General features: G+C 46.5%; 1 protein-coding gene across 1 annotated transcript in view; it reads right to left on the bottom strand.

Annotated features, from left to right (window-relative positions):
- Window positions 1-4,069: 4,069 nt before the first annotated feature.
- The window catches only part of LOC129704116 (steroid 17-alpha-hydroxylase/17,20 lyase-like), a 31,875-nt gene continuing 29,973 nt past the window's right edge, over window positions 4,070-5,971 (bottom strand). Inside the window, 1 exon segment of the mRNA XM_055647016.1 lies at window positions 4,070-5,971. This exon segment is cut by the window's right edge and continues 2,753 nt beyond it. The gene's annotated coding sequence lies outside the window, so the exon portion shown is untranslated.

Here is a 5,971-nt window from a genome sequence, read left to right on the forward strand (position 1 = left end):
CATGATAATTGATAATTTTGTTTATTGTCACGTGTACCGAGATACAGTGAGAAGCTGTTTTTGTTGGGTGCGAACCAGTCAGAGGAAAGACAATATATGATCACAATCAGGCTGTCCACTGTGTACAGGTACAGGATAAAGGAAATAACATTTAATGCAAGTTAAAGACCAGTAAAGACCGATTAAAGATTCAATGAGCTAGGTGGGAGGTCAGGACCGCTCTCTAGTTGGTGATAGGATAGTTCAGTTGCCTGATAACAACTGGGTCCCCCCCCCATGTTTTACAACCAATTCACCTGGTTAGTTCCATCTCCGGGTGCTTCATGTTGTCGGCAGCTGCACATCCAACCAAGAAAGAAGAGAAGAGAAGAAATGCGACGTCACTCACAGCCGTCAACCGATGCGCTTCCCCAGACCGCACAGATCGCCCTGATGTGACGCAAAGAGACAAACTGTGCAGGGACTGAAGACAGCGTGAGAATTCTGTCGTCGGCGTGAGGGCGTGAGAATTGGTTGAAATGCGTGATTCTCACGCTCAAAGTGTGAGAGTCGGCAGCCCTGTTCCTACCTTCATTTTGGACTTTAGGCTTTAGAGATACAGCGCAGAAACAGGCCCTTCAGCCCACCGACCTGCGATCCCCTTACCCTAGCATCATTCGACACACCAGGGACAATTTTACAATTTTACCAAAGCCAATTAACCTACAAACCTCTACGTCTTCTGAGTGTGGGAGGAAATCGGAGCACCCGGAGAATATCCATTTCACAGGGAGAACGTACAAACTCCACACAGTCAGCACCCATTGTCAGGATAGAAACCGTGTCTCTGGCATTGAAGGGCAGCAACTCTACTGCTGTGAAGCAGTGCTGACGAGATAGAGGAAGGCAGGCTGAGAGAAAAACATTAGGCTTTTTAAGCTCTTGTGTGCAGTATGTTGGGATGTTTGGTTAGATTAACTGTGCTATAATAGTTGTTATTCAGTTAGTTCTTGTTACTTTACTGCCATTTGGTGTCAGTACCAATAATGCAAGTGTTCAGCACCTTTTACACACCACGGTGATTTCAATGCCCTTGACATAGACATGTTATTGAACAGCAGTATCCCAGGCCTTATCACTCTGACTGGTGATTAAAACCTTGATCAGAGTCTTAAAGAGCTAACTAAAGGAGGTACAGGGCAGCATACTGGCGCTAAGGTAGAGTTGCTGCCTAGGCTACCTCCATAGCGCTATCAGCAAACAAGAGAACACCTACCCCAAAGCAGCCCATATCATAGCATGTGATTTCAATCACGCAGACTTACAATCAGTTCTCCCCAAGTTTGAACAACACATCAAATGTGCAACCAGGGGAGAAAATACATTAGACAAGGCCTACTCAAACATCAAGAAGGGGTTTAGAGCCACACCACTACCACACTTAGGCCAGTCGGATCACCTATCCATTCACTTAGCACCAGCATACACCCCCCTCAGGAGAAAAGCTCAACCCACCACCAGGACTGTTAAAACTTGGCCTAAAGGAGCTTCCTCACAGCTACAGGACTGCTTTGAAAGGACAAACTGGGACATTTTTGGAAATCAGGACTTGGAGGAGTACATATCCACGGTACTCTTTTACATCCAGAACTGTGTTGACAACGTCACCGTCGACAAACTCATCCGGGTGTACCCCAACCAGAAGCCGTGGATGACAAAAGTCCAAACTCTCCTCAAGGACCGCAACACCACCTTCAGGTCTGGCGACAGAGCCCTGTACAGCGCTGCTAGAGCCAACCTGAAGAAAGGCATCAGGGATGCCAAAGCGGCCCACAAGAGGAAGATAGAGGACCACTTTAACAACAACGATCCACGGCGGGTGTGGCAGGGCATCCAGCACATCACCAACTACAAGCCCAGCAACAGCACGACGGCCGACGGCAACGCCTCACTGGCAGCGGAGCTGAACTGCTTCTTTGCTCGCTTCGAGGCAGAACCAGAAGAGCTCGTCACCATTCTCCCACCAGCCCCTAACAACAACAACTACACCCTCACTGTGCAGGAGCATGAAGTGAGGCGGGTGCTCAGGGCGGTGAACCCGAGGAAGGCTGCCGGCCCGGATGGCGTGACAGGAAGTGTTCTGAAGGAATGTGCAGACCAGCTCTCCGAGGTCTTCACAAAAGTCTTCAACCTGTCCCTGTCCAAATCCATCATCCCACCGTGCCTGCAGTCTGCTACAATCATCCCACTACCAAAAAAGCCTGTTATCAGCGGCCTTAACGACTACCGACCGGTCGCTCTCACACCAGTCATCATGAAGTGTTTCGAGAGGCTGGTCCAGCAGCACATCAAAGCCAGCCTCCCGCCCACCTTCGATCCACACCAGTTTGCCTACAGAGCAAATAGGTCCACTGAGGATGCCATCGCCACTGCTCTTCACACTGCACTGACCCACCTCGAACACCAGGGGAGCTATGTGAGGATGCTTTTCATTTACTTTAGCTCCGCCTTTAATACCATCATCCCCAGCAGACTGGTCACCAAACTCATGGATTTAGGACTTTCCCAACCCATCTGCCTCTGGATCAAGGACTTTCTGTCTAACCGCCCCCAGACCGTCAGACTGGGCCATCACCTCTCCACCCCCATCACACTGAGCACCGGCTCCCCACAGGGCTGTGTGTTGAGCCCCCTCCTCTACGCCCTCTACACCCACGATTGTGCCCCCGCCCACTCCACCAACACCATCGTCAAGTTTGCGGACGACACGACTGTGGTTGGACGTATCTCAGGAGGAGATGAGACAGCCTACAGGGAGGAAGTCCAAAGACTGGCAGCGTGGTGTTCAGACAACAACCTCTTCCTAAACACCACAAAAACAAAGGAAATTATCATAGACTTCCGTAAGAACAGTGCAGCCCCCAAACCCCTATTCATCAATGGGGACTGTGTGGAAAGGGTCTCAGACTTCAGATTCCTGGGCACACAAATTACGGAGGATCTCTCCTGAACTACAAACACCACCACAGCAGTCAAGAAGGCCCAGCAGCGACTCTACTTTCTGAGGATTCTCAGGAAAAACAACCTGGAGAAGAAGTTGCTGGTGTCCTTCTACCGCTGCTCCATCGAGAGTGTGCTGGCGTACTGTATAACCACATGGTATGCCAGCTGCTCTGCAGCGGACAGGAGAGCCCTTCAAAGGGTCATCAACACCGCACAAAAAATCACTGGCTGCCCACTGCCCTCCCTGAAGGACATCTTCAGCTCTCGCTGGCAGCCAACATCCTGAAGGACCCTTCCCACCCTGGACACAACCTGTTCCACCTGCTGCCCTCTGGCTTCTACCCCATAGCCATACGTGAACTTAACAATGCAAAATAAGAAATAACACTCACATTCAACTGAATGGTTCTACCTCAGCTGCTATTGTTATTTATCTGTAATTTTGTTTTTAATATGTATATATTTTTACATTTTCTTATATATGTCCTTCCACAAGCTAGAGCAGTGATTCCCAACCTGGGGCCATATGGCAAATTTCAGGGGGGCCACAAAATGTTTTGGGGGATTTAGGGAGCCACAGGTTTAATGAAGGGGGCCACAAAGCTACCACCCTGTTGCCTCCTAAATTTCAGTTCTAATAAATTTAAATCTATGTAGTTGAAATATTTTTGATGTTTGGGGAATAGAATAAAAGAGAATATATGTGCAATTAATAGACACTGATATTTTTATGGAAGGTATTATAATATTTACTTTATTTTTTCCGCTAATATCAGGGGGGCCACAGAAAAATTAAAAGATCCCAAGGGGGCCATGAGCTAAAAAAGATTGGGAACTACTGAGCTAGAGTACTGTCTGATTCACCTCTACCCCATTGCGGACGTTAGACTTTGGTCAGTGGATGGATACCTCAATACTACAAGGAGGCACAGCGGTAGAGTTGCTGCCTGACAGTCCCACAGAAGTGGGTTCGTTTCTGACCATGGGTACTGTGTTTGTGGAGTTTGTGTGTTCTCCCTGTGACCGCAAAAACAAAGACTGGGGATTAACTTCTGAAAGTGGTTTGGAGAACAAAAGACCACAAATCACCATTAACCACACCTTTATTGAGCTGCAAAAGATGAAATCAAGTAGTAATAGTCAATTAATATATATGTATATAGAATTTTTTCATGCAAATATTTAATATAAACATCACAAGCTTTGGATCATAATTTCGAAGGACCATCACTGTGAAGCTGTGACCCCCCTGAAGTATTCATCAATGAGAAATAATCACAAGATAAGAGTCAATGTGATGCCTTGGAAGACTGCAGATGTTGAAATCTAGAACAAAACCAGAATGATGGAAGAAATCAGGACGAGCTGCAACTATGGAGGCAAAAGATGTCAGATGTGGGCGGCACGGTGGCGCAGTGGTAGAGTTGCTGCCTTACAGCGCCAGAGACATGGGGTACGAACCTGACTATGGTTGATGTCTGTAAGGAGTTTGCATGTTTTCCCTGTGACCTGCGTGGGTTTTCTCTGGGTGCTCCAGTTCCATCCCACACTCCAAATATGTAGGTTTGTAGGATAATTGGCTGCACTGTGTCGCAGCGGATAGAGCTTCTGGACTATCAGAAAATATGGCTATTAATATTCAAATACGTGTTTAGCAGACTTTTCTATTTTAGATGTATGATACTTCACAACTGCTTTGAGTTGGGGACTGTTCCATATTCAAGGATTCAAAAGGTAATAAGTGATAGGAGCAGAATTAGGCCATTCGGCCCATCATGTCTTCTCCACCATTCAAACATGGCTGATCTGTCTCTCCCTCCTAACTCCATTCCCCTACCTTCTCCCCATAACCCCTAACACTCGTACTAATCAATAATCTATCTATCCCTGCTGTAAAAAATATCCATTGACGGCCTCCTGTGGCAAAGAATTCCATAGATTCATCACCCCCTGACTAAAGACATTTCTCCTAATCTCCTTCCTAAAGAAAGATCCTTTAATTCTGAGGCTATGACCTCTAGTCCTAGATTCTCCCACTAGTGGAAACAACCTCTCCTCATCGTTCTAAACTCCAGCGAGTACAGGCCCAGTGTCGACAAACGCTCATCATATGTTAACCCACTCATTCCTAGGATCATTCTTGTAAACCTCCTCTGGACCCTCACCAGAGCCAAGCACATCCCTCCTCAGATATGGTGCCCAAAATTACTCACAGTTCTCTAAATGCAACCTGACCAGGACCTTATAGAGCCTCAGCATTCCGTCCCTGTTTTTGTATCCGAGCTCTCTCTTGAAATAAATGCTGGCATTGCGTATGCCTTCCTTACTATCGATTCGACTTGCAAATTAACTATTTGGGAATCCTGCACCAACACTCCCAAGTCCCTTTGCATCTCTGATTTCTGGATTCTCTCCCCATTTAGAAAATAGTCTATGCCTTTATTCCTACTACCAAAATGCTTGACTCCACACTTTGCTACATTCCATCTGCCACTTCTCTGCCCACTCTCCCGACTTGTCCCAAGTCTTTCTGTGGAGTCCCTGATTTTTGGAAATATTCTGTACAAGATACATTTCCCTTCGCTCTACCCAATGCACTTAAGTTTAACTTGATTGTATCTATGTATGGTATTATCTGGTCTGATTTAAAAGATAGGTACACTGATAGGAATTGGTGCCAATGGTTTAATTGCAATGGTGAATACATTACAGGGTTTGGAGGACTTGCTTTTTTAATTTTTACAAGCATGTTGGCAGGATTAGAGGGCCCGAGCTAAAGGGAGAGGTTCAACAGGTTAGGACTTTATTTCTTGGAGTGCAGGAGGATAAGGGGTTATTTTATAGAGGTGTATAAAATCATGTGGGGAATAGATAAGGTATTGTCCCAGAGTAGGGGAATCAAAAACCAGAGGACATAGGTTTAAGGTGAGAGGGGAAAGACTTTTTTATTGGAACCTGAGGGGTAACCTTTTAACACACAGGGTGGTGA

This window comes from Leucoraja erinacea, chromosome 15, assembly GCF_028641065.1.
Source record: "Leucoraja erinacea ecotype New England chromosome 15, Leri_hhj_1, whole genome shotgun sequence".
NCBI lineage: Eukaryota > Metazoa > Chordata > Chondrichthyes > Rajiformes > Rajidae > Leucoraja > Leucoraja erinaceus.